Consider the following 23,905-nt stretch of genomic DNA (forward strand, 5'->3'; position numbering starts at 1 on the left):
ATAGATGAAAACTTTGAAAATTGTATGCAATTATCCTTAAGTAATATCAACGTCAATATTGATCGTCTCATAGTTCAACGAAGTAGCAACTTGTTTTAATTCATTTAATATTAAGTTATTTTATTTAATAATTTGTTATGGCCCTTGTCTTGAAGACAAAATGATAATTTGGCCCCCGAACTAGGAAAGATTGCCCTTGCCTGGTGTAGAGGATCCTTTATATATTCTTTCCTATATCATCTCCCAACAGTAACCACTGATTTCAACACATGTTATGCTTTTTCCTGTGATAGTGCCATTCTGGTTTCAGATGTCTTGTGGCACCCTTTTCATTTAATTTCAAAAACCAAGCTGTTCTATTGCTGCAAATTGTATTATCTTAGGTCAATCATCGTTTCTGTTAAATCATTTTAAAAACATGAGCAGGAGTTTATGACAACACTGTACAATACATATCATAAATTGTGATTGCACTATAACTATTTCTTTTTAAAGAAATGAAGGAAGATTGAAAACACATTCAATAAAAGACAAAGTTTTACAAATAACTGAGAGAAATTTTTCTTATTGCCTTAAAAATTTCTAAAAATCATAATTTGTTCCTGCTTAAAAAAACACTGCTAGTGATTTTGCAATTTCATAATCCTTATTTTTCATAAAATTAAACAGTTTAATATTTTATTTTATTGACTAAATACATCAATTATAAAAAAATATTTTTATAGGAAATTTATGATTATGAAAATCTGATTTCAGCAGAAGCTGAAAATATTCTCATAATAAACTTTATTCATTTTGGAAATTGAAAATATAAATTTAGTCCAATTATTGTATTAATTGGATTATTTTTGACAATCTATAAAAAAAAATATTTTAAAAATTTAAATTATAAATCATCAAAAACATATCGATATTACAATAATACTAAATCTAATCAACAGTATATATATTTTTGAATGTCTCTATATGCCCATCATAGTTTTCCTTAATTTCTTAATGAACAATCTTGAAGGCACCAGAGAGATCCAAGAAAATTTTTATGAAGGAATTTTATGGAACATTGTTATCAAAACACCAGACAACTGCATTATTTATTGGGTTGTTTGAAAAGTAATTTTGTTTTTTCCATAGAAAAATAAACGCAATATTCTTATAATAAATATTTTATCGAATTATATATTGACCATTTTGGTCAAATACCTGTTGTCATTGTTTCTGGTAGTAGCATGATTTCAAATTCATAAAAATTTTGATCGCTGTTTACAAAAAACTGATCCAAGTGATTTTTGACATTGTCATTTCAACTAAATGTCTTAGTTAAAAAAAATTTGTATAGACTAGAACAAGTAATAATCTGAGTGTGCCCGATCTGGCAAATACGGTTGGTGTGATAACACATCCCATCTAAGCTATAACAGTTTCTGACGAGTTACCAAACGTGTGTGAAATTTGGCATTATCATGGTAAAACACCACACTTTGTTTGTTGATCAATTCTGGCCTTTTCTGTTTGATGATATTACTCAATTTGTTTACTCGATGGCAGTACACTTTCGAATCAATTGTTAAAGTGTCTGGTAAAAGCTCAAAAAAAAAAATTGCTTTAAAATCCCACCGTAGAGAGCATCTCTCGTTAATAACATGTGGAACCCATATATCGAGCTTTGAAACAAAACAAACTCGTTTTAAGTAATAATAAACGATTCAATTTAACAGATTTAATCTCTTAGTGATTTCACATGTTGTTACACTGCAGATTGCTTTGATCGGTACCTTTATTTTGTTTTCATTGGCTTCAAATGGCCATCCAGAATGTGGTGTATCTTCGATATTAAAATTGCCAGAACGCAATTTTGTAAAACAATTTTGGCACTGTCTTTCTCTCAACACATCTACTTCAAACATGTATCAAAACTTTTTTCTTGTTTGAACAGCATTTTGATTTTTTAGTTATAAAAAAGCAAAATATGCCAAAAATGATGCTTTCAATTTTCCATATTTGATGGGTCACCGAAAAAAAAAAAAAAAAAAAAAAAAAAAAAAACAATTGTACAGAATCGAACAAAATTTTTTACAAATAAGCCTTAAAATGTCAGCTGTCGAAGTATATAATGAAAATGTGGTTTAAAATAAAATTGGCTGGTAAAAATACATTTAATTCCTCTAGTAATAAAAAAACGAAATTACTTTTCAAACAACCCAATAGAATTAATGTTCTTTGAATGAAGCTGTTATCTTCTAGTTTCATATTCTGGGAAAAAACATTATGCCATTCCTTCATAACATACAATGTTATCAAAGAAAACAAATATTTGTTTTTAGATAGCATTTTAGATAGCATTGTCAAAAGGAAATGATGCAACATTGCTCTAGCATATTCATTTTAGAATATGAAGTTAAATAAAGATAACCTCTCACTTATTCAACATTAATATCAAATATTTTAATTATTAGAATACACACTTGTTTGATCATCATTAACTTTAACTAATAGTGAAATTGTAAAAAGTGTTAGATGTTTTAATATTAAGAAATAAAGTCAGAGTATAAGATGATGATTATTATTATTACTATAATTATTTGGTATTGTTGAAATGTATATTACATAGCATACATATAGATACCTAATGCTATGCCAGACCAAAGTCAAGGCATAACTACAGAAAACAAATGTTTTGTTTACATGCTGTTTGTATATGTATCTGTGTTTAATAATTTCCTGACTATCTGATGTGTTTAGTAGTCTTTAGTGATGTGTTTAGCAGCCTTTTGCTGTTCTGAAGTCCTAATGTTTCCAAACTTTTGTGTAATGTATGTTATATGACACTTGGTCATAGCATATTTTGTGTGGTTTTCTATGACTGAGATGTGCATTTGTTGCATGATTCCTGTGTGTAAAGCCCTGGTCACACTATGTGATTTCCAGCCGCGCAGGCGACCGCAACTGCAACAAGCGCGAGTCGCGCGCATCTTCTCGTGGTCACACATTGTTCGTTGACGTTGCAACTCGGAAACACGTGACCCTATAATAAACCAATAAAACTACAGTAGCTTGTTTTTGTCTACTTTCCTGAGTTTACAGACATTTTACGTTCTATTTCAGAGTATTTACGGAATTTTAGCTACTTTTTTATTATTATTAAAATAGCAAGCAGTTCCTTTTCTGGAATGAATAAAAGAAAAAAGGCGATACTTTTGTTAGAGCTGGCGAGAATATACGAAGAGAAAAATAAGAAAAAACGTTCATGCTGGGTTAAAACTTGACGAAATGAAAATCAACGGGCTAAACAATCGTGCTTTCTTTCACCAGCTGATGAATGAATTAAGGCTTTCAGATGCCGTAGGTTATAGGGGATATATCCGTATGAATACCAATACTTATATATAATTTAGGAGAAACGTTTCGTAGTTTGGCATATCAATTTAGAGTGGCCCATAATTCGATATCAGTCATTCTATATCAGTCCCAGAAGTTTTGGATGCTATTTATCAATCTTATAAAAGTGAATATTTGACGGTAAGTGTTCTTTACAGGAAAGCTCGAATGATTTAATTCATTTATAATCGATATATTTTTTTCTTTTATATAAGCATTTATTTTATTCAATTGTATATTATTAAAAGTAATCAAACTTTTTAAAATAAATCTAACAATAATTTTTATAAATTCAGATTTGATTTATATCAAATATAGCATTTAAATGTACTGAAACTGAGTTAATACAAATGTTATAATCAAGATATGTTGACAAATATACAACACAAAGTATGACGCGGCACAAAGACGTTTTCTGATTGGATGCGCGTTTGCAACCGTCGCCAATAGAACAAACTTTTTGTTTCTAGTTGTGGTTGCAGTCACGCCGGTTTTCGAGGGGGGATTACCAGTTAACGGGAACAGCCGTCGCGGTTGCAGTCGCCCGCGCGGCTGGAAATCGCATAGTGTGACCAGGGCTTAAAAGTTTGTGTTTGTGAGCAAGCTTTTGATATATTATATTTGCTATTTGGTTAAATCAATGTACTGTACATAGTCTGTGTTATAAGCTTGCAGATGGGTATATTATATAAGTATTACCTGAGGTGGGGTATATTATATAATCTCATGCTTGACATAGCATTTCCTACAGGTGTTGTCTAAGAGTATGTTAAGATGTGATTTCTGTAGGTTCTGGTATTTATGACCTAATCTTGTTTGGAAATTGTGAACCCTTCTATCTCTCCAAAGAGGTATCCATGAGTCAGCCAACAATTTGACAGTTCTGTCAGCTTGATCCTGGCTGAAATTATTAGGTTGCTTTTGGAGATCCTCCTGAGCATCAAGACTGCCTGACAGTATCTGTGCATTTTGTGTACTATTAGATCAAGTCAGTGCTATGTAAGTTTAATAGTGTACTGTTTTTGTCTGCAAGAGTTACAGCTTTGTGTAATTATAATGTTTGTTTTCTGCAGGAAAACAAATACAAGAATTGCAATCTCTTATTGTCTCAGGATACATACAATACATACAAATACAGAGACTGCAATTCTAGTATTTGTTTGTAGTGCAGGCTTAAAATATAATACTCATTCCTCCCTCTTTACAACGAAGAGCCAGTCTTTCTGTAGATGATTTAGTGTGGTGTTTGTTGTGTTTTTGTAACGTGTATTTTCTCCTTTGGAGTTCTAGTTGTGTATGTAGAGCAGGCCTGGCCAACCCGCAGCCCGCATGTGGCCCGTCACGTTAAATTGTGTGGCCCGCTAAGCGATATTATATATTTATTAAAACTTTTGTTTGCCGTTGTGTATACCAAAACAATTAAATAAATGAAAATTTGCCTGTGTCATTGTTATAATGCGCAAGTGCGAGTACAAACTCTTGGTATAACTATAAAATCTTACTCATTTTGTATTTGTTTTACTTTTTTAAAAGCATGTTTGCCTAATTGCCTAAACTGTGGCCCACCATAATGTTACGCGTGATCAAAGTGGCCCGCGAAACAATTTGGGTTGGCCAGGCCTGATGTAGAGTATAACTCAAATAAGCAATTATTTATTGCAACATTGCCACAATATCGGGCTGAAATTTTTAATCATATTTTTAATTTATTTAACTTAAAAAATATGCTCTCCACCACAAATTAGTAGTGGCTTGCACCTGTGTATCATACTTTTCCTTTAACAATAGAGTTGTGATGGTCATCTATCTAACACCTTTCACAGGAAAATTTTTTAATTGAAATAACATGACTTCCAGTTTGCATTGGAAGTTCATATATAGTTAATAAGAGCTTCCTGTCCCTAAGGTTTCCATATCTGGTCTCGTCTTTCATCTACCTAACACCACTCTCAAGATTGAGGAAAGACAAACGAATGACAATGAGACTTTATAGATCTACAATTTTTTCAAATTGCAGCCCAATAAACATGCCAATACTGGGACAACATGTGTATTTTGCATTCACTTGTGTTGTTAGTATTGAGTGTAATCTGCTGTTGTATTCTTTTGTTAGTCTATTTTATTTGTGTGTGTTCTGAGAATTTGGCTTGTTGAAATCCTAAAATATTTGTAAACTCCCTCATTCACAGATTCAATGACATCTCCATTTTTTAATACAAAATCAATTCTTTCTTCAAGATTCCTTTTTTTTTTATATGATGTGTTCTGCATTTGTCTCAACCTCCAGTCAGTGGAATAAGAATTTGTAACTTTTAATAGGTGATTTAACCATGCTTGTATGAATGTGTAGAGTTACCGTATTTTACGGACTATAAGACGCATCTTTTTCTTCGAAAAATTGCCTCCAAAATTCAGGTGCGTCTTATAGTCCGTAGCGTCTTATAGGTATTTTTTTAAAAAATTGCTTAAAAATTAAGGTGTGTCTTATAGTCCGTAAAATACGGTATGTGTCATCCGTGTACGAGATTAGATAGTATGTATGTATTGTGTTTTATTGTGTTTAGTGTTGTATCCATAATTATTGTTGTTTAACCTAGTAGTGAATAGTTGGTTTAAGACAGGGCCAGTGATTGGGTGAGGCAGTGCTTGTGCAGAACTTCCAAAGGGTGGCATTTTCATTGATCACATATTGAAAGGAAATTTTTATTGAAAAAATTATCAAAGAAGTCAACTAAGTAAATAAAGAAGTCAAGTAAGTAAATAAATTAATTGGTTGCTTCTTTGATTTTTTTTTTAATGTAAATATGTCAATTGGCATTCTATTGTTTATATTTTTCACTGCATTGGGGTAAACTTGCACTTATATCTTTTATGAAGTCTGACAAACAAGATATTTTCAGTTTTCAGTTGCATTCTACTGATTACAGAGAATCACTATTCAATATTTGAGTATAAATCATTGAGTGCGACATGTGTTTATTAGTAAATCAGGTAAATTTGTAATTTTTGAACTTGAGTAAATTTTTCCCATCTCTGCTAAAGGTGCGTCGATCATTGATCAGTTATGGATATTTATTTTATATTTTTTATGGACTGTTTTTGTATAAATATAAATAAATATACATAGTCTTATTATTGCAGCTTATTGTTGGAATAAAATCCCCGTGAATAATATGGGATTACTGTACTCTTTGTGTCTATTATTAAAATTTGAAAATTTCCTTGCTTTAAAAAATGGTCCGAAGACCAATAATTTAACGGTATATGTAAATTTTGTAGAAACTGAAAAATTCTTTCATCGTTGAATTTGTTTATATAAATTTTATCATAATCAACTAAAGAGTGGTAATGAACAAGTTTTAAAAAGCTATCTGGAAGTGCATATAAGAAAAAAAAACCAGCAAAAGAAGACAAACAAAAAATACAGTAAAACCTCGATTATCCGGATTGTTCAAAATAAACAAAAATTGTACGAATTTGCTGATTTGCACTTGGAAAATTGCGACACTGTTTATGTACGTACATGATGGAATGCATGGAACAAAATTTTGAAAAGACAATTAGTAAATTCCAGTAACAGTAGAAAGTGGTATAGGAGACATTGCGAAAGCAATAGCACAAATTTCAATATGTGCTAAATGTGACGAAGAAGATGTAACCGAGTGGTTAAATTGCAATGTGAACGACCCTGGATTCCAAATTTTGAATGATGAGAAAATAATTAAAGAAATATCTGCCTCAGATGAACAAGATCGAGAAGACGAAGAGATTTGCGAAGTAAGAGATATTGGTCCTACATATTCTGAAGCTTTTCAGTGCTTAGATGTCACCATGAAGTGGTTTGAGAGCTAATTAGAGTGTAACTCAGGACAACTTATGTGTCTTAAAAGTATTCGCAATTTAGTAGCTTCAAAGAGAACAGCTAGCTTTAAACAAAAATCGTTAATTGAATTTCTTAATAAAAAATAATTTAATATTGAAGCTATATGTAAATCTAGACAAAAATTATTCATACTATATGCACTGTCAATTATTTTTTTTTTTCGATTATCCGGATTTTTCCTTATCTGGACTACCTTCATCCCCAATTAGTCCGAATATTAGAGATTCTACTGTAGTTGAGTGCAATAGAAAAATTTATGACTTTTTTTCACTGTTACAAATATCAAATGCTGAAACAGAATTAGAAAAGGAAGACTAATCTATCAGTACATCAATGCCAATATCAACCGATGTAACAAGAAATTGAGGGGAACAAACCATATGATACTGAAGGAGGCAAGTAAAATGCACTAGAAAAAGGATAATTTGCTGAAGTGAATAATATTTCTGGTTATGAGATTTCCATTAATCTTGCAAAATATAAATGATTTTGAACATCAACTTATAGAAAAAGATCCAGTAAAGTTACTGAAATTGATTTTCTTAACACATTTTTCTGATCCCATCATATTTTATTAAAAAGTAATGTAAAACCAAATTAGGAGAAATTGAAGAGAAAGATGTAAGGAGTTGATACCAACCCATTCTATTTTGTTTGGAAATTATTTTTACTTTGTTTCTTTTTATTTATTTTTGGCGTTATGTTAAGGATAGACTACCACACCTCACCCAGACAAAATTCTAAAACTCACCTTACTATGATGATTGCTGGCTACAACCTATTACATCATTGAACCTGGAAGCAATATCTCAGGGGAGACTTCCCCAGGAAGTTAAGAGAATGATCTCTCACCCCAAATTGTCACCAAAAAAGAACCACGAAAATTTACAAATGATTAAATGTAAGGATGATGACATGACTTAACAAAGATTACTAAAATTACCAAATGTTAGCCAGTTAAGTATGTAAATAGGATCAAGTGGACATAACCATGTAATGTCACCACAACCACACTATAAGAAGAGCTGAAACCAAGGATCGAACGAGGTGACGCTAAGAATCAAATGAGGTTAAAGAAAGGCTTTCAAGTTCCATTGACAATGTAGAAGTTTCTTGGTGATGGTCAGGCGACTTTATTTTGTAAGATTTCTTGTGAATTTTTGATATATTTCAATTTTCTCTTATTGGTTTTGTGGCAATTAAACTTAAGTGTAAGATAGTTATAATTTAAGTCTCCAATTGTCAAGAAAGTTTCTTGTACATATTTGTTTTTGGATTAATAAATTATCTTTTATTATATTTTGAATTTCCCGTTAACTTATTTCATTCTTGTATATATTTGGGCTTAGACTAATAAATAGATATTTTTGTATAGCATAGAGAAATTATTTTAGGTTTTTGATTCATTAACAAATTTTTCATTACTTATTGCCTGCATAAAGTCCAGGCCTAGTACTAACTGAACCCTCATTTATGTAATGCACTGTTAGGATACTATCTGAGCTCTTGCTAGAATTAGATAAGACATTACAAAGTGGCTAATATATTCAGCTTGTGCAAATCCATTATTTTTCCTCACTGGTGCATTCTGCTCTCCTAACTTGCAAAATTGGTCTGCATTTTGTGGAAACCGATTGGAAAATTTTGCAAACTCTTAGGCCAGGAACACACATGCGTAAAATTCAGCATAAAATCTAGCATAAAACAGAAAGTGTAAATATTTTTTCTGAAATTTTGGCTGAAACAGAACTGAAAAAAGAGCAGAGCATATGTCTACTTTTTATGCCGTAAAATCTTTACGCCAAAATTCCTCCAATAAAGAGAAGTTTTTTCTGTGAAGTCGAAGTAGACACGTGGGTTTTATTCTAACAATGGGGGCAATGAGGGTTAACCCTATAATTGTGACGGTCTCAAAAAAAACGAAAAATAAATGAAATTGAGGAGTTTATTGAATCTGTTCGACCACATCAGTGTCGTGTATAAAAACGCTGTACTTAAACAATGTTTATGGATGGCTGTAGGTGCAAAATTTCAAACAACAGGTAGGTCTAGTAGAATCGACATAGAGGCCTAGTATTTAGATCACACATTCTTTATTTGAATTCGGAATACAAGTGTATTAATTTAAATTTTTTATATTATAGCAGAGGAAGCGGAGAAAAAATGAAAGATACAAAAGGATAGATATATGAGAAGAAAAAATTAATAAAATTAGCACTGCAGTGGTGTTTCCTGTTCAGCCAGAATTTTTACTTGTGTTCTGGCATAAAAGCGTAAAACAGAAACTGAACTGAAAGCTGATTTCTGATTCAGTTTTCTGCCACACAATTTTATGCATGTGTGTTCCTGGCCTTATATGCCACAAAAGTTAAAAAAAATGGAATGCTTCAAAATTGGATAGAACTAGACAAGAGGTTAAAAACTGACAAGACAATTGATACAGAATATCAATAAATCTTAGAACTTGAACAGCAACATTTGCAAGACATACAATATTAAAGAGAGCTAGCAGGTAAGCTTGGTATTGCCCAGAGAAAAAAATAAGAACAAACATTAAGATTATTAGCTTATTTCATACTACTAACCCTTCTATTGTATTACATTATAGTATTTGCTTTATATAACTACAAACATTATTTTACATAAGGTTTTACCATACCAAGTGACCAATCTAACATTTTAAAAATTCTTTATTCCTCTATTGTACACAATTTAACAAAATTTTAATTTAAAATGTGTTAGATTGGTCACTTGGTAGAATAAACCCATACGTAAGATAATCTTTGCAGTTATATAAATCAAATACTATAATATAAGATACATGAAAACGAAAACCATATAAAGAGTTTGGTTATTTCAGCCTATAATTGTCATGTTTATCGCAATACTTGGATGGTATAAAATAGCACAATTTCATTGGTCAAGTAGAAAACAATTGAAAATATATTGTCTTAAATTTTTTATGATATCATTTTTGCTGTTAGCTATAACAAATTGTTCATGTTATCACATCAAATAATAATGAATCAAATTTCACAAAAACAATAGACCAAATATTTAAACTTGGCACCCTGGAAAACCACTTAAAATATTTTGTGCTTGCCAGTAATCTCGTATTACGCAATTTTCCTATTCAAATGCCACTATACTGATGGTTTGATAGAAAGAAGGTACTGCTGCAGAAAAGGATTGAATTTAATTCGACCAAAAGTAGTTTTGACAACTTCCTGGAACTGAGGATGGTCGACGACTACTACTTAATACTGGTCTACTATTAATATTTAAAAGTAATCTGTGTTAAATAGGTTGTGATGGCTCCACATGTGATCGAAGTTGTTAACCTTAATGTCCAAAAGATTTGATATCAGACTTGTTTAAATAAAATAAAAAAACTCTTATAAAAATGCAAGAATAATTGCTTTTATGTGATCCCGTAAAAGCATTAGTGAAATCAGGTTGAAAAAAGTAAAGCAAAAACATAACTTTTGAAAGTTGTGGCATAAGCATACTGGAAGCAGATTTGACAGTAAGACTCAACATGTGTATAAAGTGCACATTATTACACAGACTACAACTACAGAAAATTTTGAATGAAGCAGTGTTGCCATGATAATAGGAAAAAAACTTTGGCACAGAAAAACTTCCAGCTAGTTTGTGCCTTAAATGAAGTAATGGGTTTATGAGTTAATAAGGGGAGATGAAATCGAGAGGGTGTGAGATATCAGGTTTCTTGGTAGTTAAGCGTGTCCTCATAAATATCGTGTTTAGGCCTATAGAAAAATTATTAGAATTGGTTTGGTTTATTTGGTTACAACAACAACAACAACACATGAACGATCTGCCAAAGAGGATGCATCTTGGAAAGACTTTTATGTAAATGTGTCCTCATTTTAAGTGTTAATAATGTGAAGAAAACTTAGAAAATCTCATGTGGCCAGTCTGCTGACCATGTATGAACCCATGACTGACTACTGGTATTTGATGGTTTTAATCCACTTGGTTACTGAAGAGTACTTATTGGCTGCAATTTGAAAAAATTGTAGACCTATAAATTCCCACTGTCGTCTGTCCATCTGTCCTTCCTTAATCTTGAGAACAGAGTTAGATAGATGAAAGTTGAGGAAATTTTTGGCATGCTAATCCTGGTTTAAGACCAGACAAAACAGAAGAGGACTTCATGAGTATCTCTGGAAAATGCCTTGCTGTATGTGTATTTAGTTTGTTTTGGATGTATGTGTTATGAAGCGTGAAGGGTAGTGTCGTTTTCTAGTGTTGCATTATGTTTTCTAAAAATGTAACGAGTGTTGGATCTATTCTGTGTAGATATAGTGTATGCATTAACCATGAGTATGGAATGTTCTTGAATGTTTTTCTGTAATCTATTTATGCTATATGTAGTTTGCGTGGGTGTACATGTATGTCATAGAATGACAAATCTATGAGTAACTGTTCTTTGCATTCCATGTGGTTTGTAAAATAATCTTTTTGTTGCTATTTGAGTATGTTGTGTTGTTCTATAGTATGGTATATTTTGTTTGTGATGCATGAAGTGACTGAGTATAGAGTGTAGGAAGACATGTGATTAGTCTATTCTATAAGGTCTCTGGTGGTGGTATTTTTGGGTTTCACGTATGTGGTGAAGCCCCATGTAACAAATTTTGGCATGTCTTGTGGATTGTTGATTGTGTATATAAAGTGTTTGGCTGCTTCCTAATTCAGAGATGTAAATTTTTCATACCAAAAATTGTGAGTGTTGTTTGCACAGAGTGTCTTCCAACTGTATATTCTTTGTAATACATATTGGATATTGCATATGTTTATTTTGACATGGGCATGATTAGCATTTCATGTATGTTTTCTTCTTCCTCTTTGATCCAGTTTATTTCATCTTTTTGTATGAATGGATTGGATCAAAGAACAGACCAATAATCTACAAGTTGTTTTTCTGCTGGAATGCCACTATGCTGTAATTGGGTGGTCAGTTTGGTATGTAGATATCTGCAGAAAAAAGTGCCTCATTGTTTATAAATAATTTATTTTGTTGTTTTCATAACATACAGGCTTTGTATCATTTCAGTCTTTGCAACTTGGCTACTAGTTTTTGTTTGAGTATATCAATGTGCATACTATATGTGCTTACTGTTGTTCCCACTATGTGCATGCATGTGTTTTAATTTTCCTAACCTTTTTCATTATGATGTTATGTTATTTTTAGTGTATTGTGTCAGCCTGCCAAATTGTTGTCTGAAGTTACATATTTGTGTTTCTAGTCTTCTTTGCAAGCCAGGATTATAAGTTGTTTTTTGACTGTCTACCTGTGATTGTAAGTTAAGACTATGGTATATAGCTACAGTGACTGCATTAGAATAGATGTTTTTATGTCTGAAAGCACTGATTCAGGTTGAATGTGTTTTGATAATGTGTGCGTGTGTTTGGGAATTTATTTAGTGTAGAGTTTTCTCCACTCATTTTGAGTGGAGAAAACTCTACACTAAATAAATTCCCAAACACACGCACACATTATCAAAACACATTCAACCTGAATCAGTGCTTTCAGACATAAAAACATCTATTCTAATGCAGTCACTGTAGCTATATACCATAGTCTTAACTTACAATACACAAAATACACACATCATTTTGATGTGTGAAATGATGTGTGTATTTTGGATATTTGTGGTCTTTGTGTGGGGTCTAAACCTGATATTTAGTGAGTGCTTCTTCAAAATTAGTAAATTAGTAAGTGTTAAATGTGTCTTTAGTATCAATAGTTGTACTTGTGTTTGTGTGTTCATTGGTGGTTTTCATTATTTATGTTAAGCTGTGTATGTTTTCAAAGTGACTGCTGTTGAGGCACTGACAATACCTCATGATCTACCACGTGATCTAGTGTTTGTGTGTACATATATGCTGTGAAAATTGATATGTTCAAACATTGTTTGTGGACTAAGATTGTTGTGTATTCTTTTCTGATTAACAACCCCTTTGCATTTTTGTGTAAATTTATCATGTAGTGTCTGACTAAGCTGTCGTGTCTGGTTTGAGTTGTGTGATAGTGTAGTAAGTATGGATGATAAATTCATTCATTCATTTCTTGAGTCCGCTTCATCCATTGGCATGGTTTTAGATACCTTGTGATCAGTGACTAGATTGCTGCTAAAGCAGTTTGATGTGTGTATATGTTGTTCATCGTGGGCAAATGAGGTGGTGAATGTGTTTATAATGTAGCAGCCATAATTGGACCAGAATTGCATTCACCACTGGTAGTCTATGACAGGTATTTCTAATAATAGTCTCTGCCTAACCCCTAACAAAGACTAGTTAACTCAGGTGATGTCTGAGCCAGTATCATGCTGTGAATGGGTTATAACCAATTTTTGTTATCTCACACAGAAGTTGATGTGCATGTATACCTAAAGCAAAATGTTTATAACCCAGTCATCCAACATGGAGAACAGACACTCAAGCAGTTGCCAACTCTGAGTCAGATGCTGCTTGTGAGTTACTCTTTGCTTCATTTCACCCCATAGACATTACTAGCATGGGTAGCCCTGCTAGAAGCTTATGCTCCAGCTAACATTACTCTGATTTATTGAAACTTCTGAATGCACTTACCTTGACAGTGGTAACTTGTGAGTTATTAAAATTATCATCATCATCCAGTACAATTCTAAAAATGTTTTTCCTTCAAAATTTTCAGATATGTACAAACATTTTTATATTTCCATTGTTGTTCTATTACTTTAATTTGGACTTTTTAGCATGTCCCTTATAGACAATAAATTACAATTATACAGGTTGCTTATAATTAAAGTTGCTCCTACTCAGACCTGTTCTCATGGATGTATTTTGATGAAACTTGGTATATATATTATATGGACCTTGGGGAAAAGGAAAATGCCAAAAAAATATTTAGTTCAAATTTTTACCACTAGGTGAAAAAATGGCACATGAAGAACAAGAAACACAAAATGGAAACACACAAAAGGTTTTTATTCATAACATTTGTTCAATGTTCAATCCATTTGCATCAATTACATGTTCAAAACGCCTTACAGCATTGTAAGGCATTTTGCAATGCGATGCAAATGGATTGCACACGCTGTAATTATTGCAATAGTAAAATCCTTGCATTAATACAGCCATCTCTTAATTTACTTTTATAGATTTCAATCTTTTCTTGTTGCAAAGCAAACTTCAATGGCTGAACTGGAGAGAGAAATCTCAGAATTCAATGAGTTAGAAACGGATTTTTTCAGATGGAAGACTGTTTGTAAAGATCACACCCACAGAACAAAAAATATTGAAACAAAACAGATGAAATGCACAAAACAGTGGTTGAATGACAATAAGTTGGTCCAAACACAAGCTGACAAAAGTAAGCATTTAGTTATCATGGAAAGAAAAAACTATAACAAATCCTTAGAAGAATATATTAGAAGAACAGAATGTGAGCAGGTCAATGAAAAAATTGTTACAAATGTAGACAGAAGAGTAAAAAAACTTGAAAGAGCTCCATTAAGCTCCATATTAACTTTCCTTAAACCAGTGGTCCCCAACCCCCGGTCCATGGATCAAATGGTACCGGGCTGCCCAAGAAACATTAAATTATTTCCATTTTATTTATTGTAGTGTATTTCTCTCGGGTTTGTGTGACTTTCAATGGACGAGAGGTTAAGCGGGAGCTGAGAGACGTCACCTAAAACCGTGAGTTGAAATGTTAAATCACTTTATATTCATTTTTTGATGTAACTGTATTTTATTTTGAAGGCATGTTTAAATACAATTAAATTAAAATTATTAAATCAAAACAATCTAAAATATAAACAATCAATGTCCCCCCCTCAGCGGGCCACAGTAAAATTATCAAACATTGACCGGTCTGCGGCGATAAAAAAGTTGGGGGCCGCTGCCTTAAATGATCTCATAACCCTAAGCCAGCAATGCCAAGATTATTTGCATTTGCAAAAATACATAAGGAAGGCAAAGATGTCAGACCTGTGGTGGAGAAATGCAGAAAACCCACATACATTCTGAAAAAAATGTTTACATAGATTCATTTCAGATGAATTAGGCAGCAATGTTCTCATTGAACAAAACCTGATGAATTTAGTTAAAGAATTACAGGAATTAAGTTTACTTGATGAAGAAGTTGAGTCAGTTATGGGTTTTGAAAACCTATATCCATCCATAAAAATAGGATCCTGTTATGAAGTTTAATGGAATTTATGCTCCACATAAAAGTTGGTGCATTTGCGAATGATTTGATGGAATAGCCAAATTGGTATGCTATGAGTCCTCCTTCAGTTTCAATAAACAAGCATACAGACAAAAGAAAGGAGTACATATGAAAAGCCCAATGTCAGGATTGTTATGTGAGCTGGTTCTACGCAACTTGGAGAAACACATTATTAATGGATTCAGAATGGATATTGTATTTTACAAAAGATATGTGGACGATGTGTGCATTATTTGGAAAAATGGCAAGAGAATACACAAGTTCGTACAAGCAATCAACAACACCAACAATGATGAATTAAAATTTAAACTAGAGCAAAAGAGTCATGAATGAATACATTTTCTAGATATAGACATACAATTGAAAGGAGATTGTATAATAATGGGTATTTACATAAAACCAACACACAGTCCTCTTTACATTCCAGCCAACTCAAACGACCCATATGGATACAAACTGTCAGCTTTTCGTGCACTCATTAGAAGAGCATATTCATATTGCTCTAATGTACTAGACAGGATGAAGGAGATTAATAGAATCAAAGAAATAGCTTCAAACTTGGGATATAAAAAAGTACAATAGAAGGGCTAATTAAAAGATATGAAGGAGGCAAAAAGTTAATAAAGGACACTGCAACACAGTTTTGTCAAATATAGTACAAGTGGTGGACTCTGTAGATAAATGGAGTGAAGCAACTATCTTCAAGACCATGCGGTCTCCATCATTAGAGCTTTGCAACAAGAAAATATTGAAATCTATAAAAATAAATTAAGAGATGGCTGTATTAATGCAAGGGGTGCAGATGGATTAGCTTCTGCATGGAAGTTCTACATAAAAGAAAAATTTAAATATAAAAATTCTTAGTCCATATCTGCCCTTATATTGTGATGCTTTTTATGTATTTAATTTTTATTTTATTTTATTATTTATATTGTTGTGGCTTTAGTGTATTTAGTATATTTTATTTTGTTATTTATTTTGTTAATTTATCTATTTTTTGTTTTAAATTTGAATATATAATGATTGAACAAACGTTCCATTTATTACAAATTTTGAAATAGGTTCGAATGTCAGTTCACCAGAGGATGGCCTATTACATTAGGCTGAAAACATTTGTGTTTAATTGAATAAAGTATTCTCAGAGATACAAGGTGTTAAATGTTTTAAGTATTTAAAAAATAATTTATTTATTTGATCTAAAATTTAAAAAAAACACACACACACACTATTCTTACAAACTTAATGTGGACTGAGCAGATGATGAGTTGCCAAAAATGTTAAGTTTTGTGGATAGTGATAATGTTAGTCTAAATAGAGAAATTTTCCTAAAGGTATTACATGTGCAAATTCATGTACATATTAATTACATACCAATAGGGACTATTTCTATTTCTATTTAAATTTTAATTAAAAAAAACTGTTGACTATTTAATGGTTACTTTCAAGTTAATGATTTTTGCATGGTAGCATCTTGCACTGGCACCTTGGATAAAGGATTACATTCTTTGTTAACACATGGAATTGATGCTATTAACAACTATTGCCAGTGAATAACAATAACTTATTTAATCCTAGCGTTATGTTATATGTAATGTAATTATTATTTATATTTCTTTTTGGACCACTCAATGAGCTTTATGGAATGTCAAGTTATTGAGATTTGAGTTTCAGGAGGGACACCATTGTACACACACACACAATGTTCATGGATGTAACCAGAAATTTCAAAAATCTGAGTCTTTTGTATCACTAACAGTTTATATAGATTTAGCATGGAGATAGACTATTGTATTATAAAAATGCCCACCTCACTAGCAATGCATAGTCCAAGAAGCATACCAATATGGCAGCTTCTTGTATTTCACATGCAAACTAGTCTTTTTTTTACCTCATAGTTATTCATGTAGTCTAGTGTGCCTGTTTTCTGTTTCATCCAGTGATAAACTGTTTATGACTTTCTTTTACACTGTTTCTCTTTAAACACATGTGAGGCAGAAGTTAAAACTAGCAGAGAGTGAGAAGCAGAAAAGTGTTAGTGTGGGAAACACCACCCTTGCTGCCCCTTCCTTTATATATATATTAGAAAAACCTCTAAATCAAAATTATATAAAATGTCAAAAGTATCATAATATATTTTTATAATTCAATACAAACTGTACTCAACATACTTCTATAATGCATAACAATCTTATTGATCATAAAGGTTAAAAAAATTTAGTTTAAAAGTTATCATCAAATTAAATTATTTACTATTTACTTTGTTACTAAAAGAACAAATGTCTACAATACTCTCTTTACTTTTGAAACAAAATTATAAATCCAATATAATCAAAATAAAATGTACGATATATTAGTCTAAACAAATTTTTGAAATTAACAACAAACCTGTTCTTTATATAGACACTATTTGTAGCAGATTTTCTAAATAGCCTGAAAATTAAAAATGAAAAAGAAAAATACAAAAATTCTGGAAACAGCAGCAACACAACATTTAATAGATAAAGATCTGCACCATTTGAAGAAAGCATGTTAATATATAGTGAAAAAAACAAACATATGTAATATATTAAAGTTTTATTTAATTACAGGAACTATTTAGTTACTTAGTTATTATACTGGGTGTGTAATAAGCCTGTTAATTAGTCATAAGTAACTAAGTAATTTTTGTAAAAATATTCCCCACAAACAGTACAATTTACATATCATAAAAACATGTTTAGGAAAATATTTAAATGCAATTAATCTTTGATATTTGAAATAATTGATTTCAACAATTACTATTACATAAATGTAAAAAAAAAATACAGATTAAATCTAAAGATGAAAGATGAGTATTTTTTGCTAACGAAAGTCTTTGAAAAATATTTTAACTATTTTGTTTAATAATAATAATAAATCATTAATAAATTCAATGTACAGTATTTAAATTTAATATATTATATGTATATTCCACATAACAAGAGTTAAGTTAAATATTGACAGAAACTAAAAATAAATGTTCAGAATCTATAAATTTGTTAATTACTGATACTATAAAACGAAATTTTACAAATTTGAATAAAATACAACTGATATATTATATATGTATATACTGTATTTACTCGCATATAAGACGACTTTGCATATAGGACTTAGGTGTGACTTTAAAGATCAAAATAAAGAAAATTAGATTTATTAATAAAGTCTAATTTTATTTTGTTTAATCACAAATAAAATATCAAATGCATGTAAATGCACACATTGTCCTGCAAAAATTACTAGCAGTTTAACTTTAAGAAAAAATCTTGTAAAATCAACAACATAATTTGTTCATGTAAAGCTGGACAATCGGGAATTTTTTTTTGTCAATTCTTAACAGTCAAATCCATTCTCCGTCAATTACACTTACGAGTTTCTCCAAATTCTGATTTCCAAATAATCATCTGTTTTCACTTGGGAATGAATTAAAACTTATATTGTGCTCCCATGTGATTTTGGAATTTCAATCTGGAATTCAATTCAAAAGCTGTTTTTCCTATTGCTATCCACCTTTACTCCTGACAATGATTCAAATGACCCAGATAAAATACTTATGTTTTTAAATACAAGAGGGTAAGCATCTGGTAAAAAATGTGAATACACGGTTCACAAAAATTATTTGCAAAAATGCAAAGAATCTTTCACTCGCACGTATAGGATGACCTAGGAATTTGAAGCTGTGATAAATGAATAAAAACCTCATCTAATAAATATGAAGGGATACAGAAACTTGTCCCATGCTATAACAAGTGCCTAAATTTAGAGAAAGATTACATTGAGAAACAGCATCAACAGGTAGCTAAGTTTTGTAGATACTGTAATAAAATTGTTTCTTCCTTTCTTCATTTTCTAACTGCTTAGTAGAGATCAATTTCCAAATAGCCTTTTACATGAACTATAGTCCATGCAATGAAAGAGTAGACATGAGTCAGCTTGAGCTAGAAGAGTCTATGTCAATGTCAGAGGAAAGGGAACATGTAGTTAATGAGTGAGTAACATTAGAATTAAAAGTAAGTAATAAAATTATCAAAAAAAATAAAACAACATTATGATAAAGATGGTATAACAGCTGAAAGAAATGATCAGCTCATTGTGTCAACATGTCTCCTTTCATCTGACAGACGCTTCAGCTCAGGCTGACTAATGTCTACTCTTTTGCTGCATGGACTATATTGAAGAATTAAATGTAATACAGGTATACCTTGACTTACGTCCCTCTCGAGTTACGTTGTTCCCGATTTTACATCGTTTGTCAAAAAAGTATATGGAAAAATAAAAATCAAGTTTGAGTCAGTATTCGACTTTAAATCCGTCCGCCATAAACATTGAAGTCGTAATATCACTAGAAAAGCGTTGAAAGCACATAAAATCATATTAAAATATGTACATTTACAGTAAATGTTAATACAATCATCATAAATCCTAGGGAACGAACCATGAAAACATCTGTGTTTCTGTGTTGTCGTCTTATTTAGCGGTCTTTAAGTGCTCATTATTGGCGTTTAGTTACGACGTAAGTCGTAGTTTTGACTTACGTCGTTTTTCGACTTATGTCGCCTCTCCTGGAACCAATTACCGACGTAAGTCGAGGTATACCTGTATTACAATTAAAATAACATTTAACTTAATGTATGAAACTATTGCACTTAAAAAATATTGTAACTGATCATCAAAATACTGGTGTAAAAATGTATTAGCTTAAAATAAATATTAGCGAGGTTGAAGCCAAAGTTTTCAATGTGAAAACGTGTACATCGGACGTTCAGCACCACTTTCCTGTAAGCCTAAAAGTTTGACAATGGCATTTGGAAAGTCAGTGGAATCGTGCTCGACATTCCAAACGCCATTGTCAAACTTCTAGGCTTACAGGAAAGCGGCGCTGAACGTTCGACGTACACATTTTCTCATTTAAAACTTCAGCTTCAACCTCGCTAATAATGATTATAAATCTTAAATTTCAAATTTTAAAAAAAGTTTTAGAAAATTTTCCATGATAATCAATAACTATTTTTTAATTCTACCATTTACTTTTTTAATAGCAATTCTTTATTCTGTCCAACAAACAAAATATAAGACCAGCTTTACATTATTTAATAAAAATTCTATATTGCAATAATTTCCAAAATGCACTGCAGTAATTTATTATTGAATAAAATTTAGTAATGCGATCCTAGGGCAACAAAAATTATTTTAAACATTCTAACTTTTACATTTCTAATAATTAAAAATACAAATGAATTTGAAAAGTAAACAAAAATAGCTTTTTCATCATGAAAAATCATATTCAATGTTTTAGATATTAAAAAGAGAAAATCCTGTTTCATATGTGAAAATCTGATTTTTATAATTTCATATTTAAGAAAAATAATACTAAATCCTCTTTTAAGACAATTTCAGTATTCAAGTAAACAATACTGAAAACACTCTTTTCAGCATTACCTATGTTTAATAACAAAAAGAAACGCATTTTTTAAATTTCAACATTCTAAATGTAATTTTGAACTCATGCTTAATAAGAACTCTAAAATAATTGTTTTAAAACAATTACTGCAAACTGAACTATACTACAGCCAAAATTTTTCTCCAAATAAATCTTATAAATAATGACCAGATTGTTCATGAAAATGTGTATTGCTCAAATTATCAAAATTACTCAGCTAATTAAATCATTCATATTTTTGATTATTAGAACTAAACAATGCAAAAAGGTTTACAAGTTTTATTCAGATTAAATTTTTTGAGACAATGCATATACTAGATTCATAGACCCATCTTACATTGAGAGTGAATAGGTTACAGCAAAATCCATATATCAAATAAATATGTCTTTTGTTCTGAATGTTGTTTTTACTTACACTTAAATTAATGTGTTAAACAAACTTTTCAATTTGTTTTCACAAGCAAAGAGAAAATTTTAAAACAATCTATTACACGGAAACCTGATATTATCCCGGTCGTCTCTTAAAACCAGTTCCGTTTAATTATAATTCAAGATCTAAATATATTTCCAAATAATAGTATAATATAATAAAATTTCCTTTAGAATTTGAAATATTCTTACATTCACAATTTTGACGACATTAGATAAATGTTTGTAATTTTAGATATTATGCAATAAAAGTAATCAAAAATACTGATAAAAATGATAAATTTATATTTCTTTTCAAGTGTAATAATTTATTATGAACAAAAATTACATAAGAAATAGCCCAAACAGACTCAAAAAGATTACTTTTTAATAGACATGCCTTTGCCAAGAAGTTAAAGTTATGTTAGGTACTGTACATCTTATTACATCTTAGAAACTTTATTTGTTAAATATATTTTGTTTGCTATTTCAAAGGTAAACATCTAATATTATTATTGCAATGTTAAGAAATTACAAGAATATTGCATTAGAGATTCTTTTCTTCTCAAAATTTAATAGAATAATTTAAGTTATGTGAAAACACAACACACAGGACAACTCTGAAATAATGAATTTCTCCCAATATTAAAATATTACTTTATGAAAAAGTTATTATCAATAATTATTGTTCAATTTTACAATTAAATTTTTTCTCAAATTAAAAATTAAGTAGATTTATTACAGGATAGATTTCCATTTAAAAATGTTTCATTTCACCTCAATCGGACTGCAACATTTAACAACAACAGCTATTTAACAAATCAAAAACTCTTTTTAATACTCATTAAGCATGTTCGATCCAAATTTATTTAGAAAATTTGGACGGAACACTGTTTCAAAATTTTCAGAACATTTCCTAGTACATGCAAAATATTTTCCTCACAAATTTTTATCCCATCAACACTAGAACATCGACATTTCACCAACGTAAGTCATACATATTGCAGAATAATGCAAATATCTTTCCGACCTCAAACACTTCACTTATTCGTCTAAATAAATCGGCAACAAAATGCAAAGTTAACAACATTTCACGTAATAATCATTTAATCGTTTATAGACGCTCCAAATGCATCACACCCAAATGTTTTATATAAAATTTGTATCATCAAACGTGTATATGTACGAAATATTATCCGATTTCCTTCTGGAAACCGAAATTAGAAACAAAATTTCCTCTTTAAATTTTTGCTTTCCGATTAAAAAAGGGGGAAAAATAATTTTGTATGACTTTAAACACTTAAAAACTGAAAAATCCATGTTTATCAACCCAAACTACTTTACTTTTTCGGTTTTTAAGCATTTAAAGTGCTTATAAAGCAGTTTATAAATTTAGAAATTGTGAAACGTTTCATTCTTTTGCATTAAACAGGGTACAGACTGGGAATTCCTTCGATATACGAAGAAATTGTTACATGTAAACATTATAATTCATTTTTAAATGGGGGTATTTTTGTTTTAAAACGAAACTAGAGGCGAAGTATTAGTCGAAAGTGTATCCGATACTTACATGTATTAGGACTGGATGACGACCTTTGGCAATCAAAACAAGCGACGACTTCTCCAATAAACTTTCGTTTTTTAAATGTAATTGTAACTCAAACCTAAAGTGACTAAACTAACCCTAACTTAACATCGTTCGATTCTCGTTTAATTCTCCGTCATTTAAAAAAATAAACAATCATATTTAATATCTCGTTAACTCGTAAACAATTATTTATAATCGATATTTTAAAATATAATAATTTCCTCTCGCTGTTATAAACTAAGTTATAATTCTTCACCAACTTCAAGTCGAGCTAACAAAATCTCTCCCATATACGTCACACGGTTACTCGACAGTGCCGTCTGGCGTCGTAAACCGGAATTAATTTTTTTTTTCTTCTTAATTGTATTATACAATTTGTAAAACATTAAATAATTATTTCTCGTATTTTTATGAATATTCGATTGCAATTAAGCCGATTAAATTTTATAACTTTTCATAATATTTATTAAATGTTTGTGTGTTTTATACCGAAATGTTTCTCAATTGAAATTAAGTGTTGTAATTAAGACGTGTACGAGTCCTTGAAAAAATTTCAAGGAAAAGATTCTGTTTTGTTAATTAAAATTTGAATATAAGAGATAATAGCTTTTATATTTATTTTAAAATATATGAATATATGACGATATATTTTACTACGCATTCGATATTAGTTGTTCGCAGAATTTTTGTTGTTAGCGTTAACTTACAACGTTTTGCTTTTTATTAAAATTTGGTATTTGTTTAAATTTATTTAAATAAATTAAAATATATCAATTCTATCTTTTAATCGCTTGAATTATTTTCGTGTTTTCATTTTCCGATTACAAAAATAATCGTCAAGTATGCATATATCGAGCGCCGAACATGTCCGTTAACTCTTTAGAAGATACAATGTTCTGTTGTAAATATCAAGCTATAATAAATTTTAAATTGGAATTGTATGTTGGATTTTCT

At 30.6% G+C, this 23,905-nt stretch overlaps 1 protein-coding gene across 1 annotated transcript in view; it reads right to left on the minus strand.

Moving 5' to 3' along the window:
• LOC136980028 (myotubularin-related protein 3) overlaps positions 1 to 23,261 on the minus strand; it is an 81,918-nt gene extending 58,657 nt beyond the window's left edge. Inside the window, 1 exon segment of the mRNA XM_067276082.1 lies at positions 22,934 to 23,261. The gene's annotated coding sequence lies outside the window, so the exon portion shown is untranslated.
• Between the last annotated feature and the right edge of the window lie 644 nt (positions 23,262 to 23,905).

Source organism: Centruroides vittatus, unplaced genomic scaffold (assembly GCF_030686945.1).
Source record: "Centruroides vittatus isolate TY-2023 unplaced genomic scaffold, ASM3068694v2 contig_658, whole genome shotgun sequence".
Lineage (NCBI taxonomy): Eukaryota > Metazoa > Arthropoda > Arachnida > Scorpiones > Buthidae > Centruroides > Centruroides vittatus.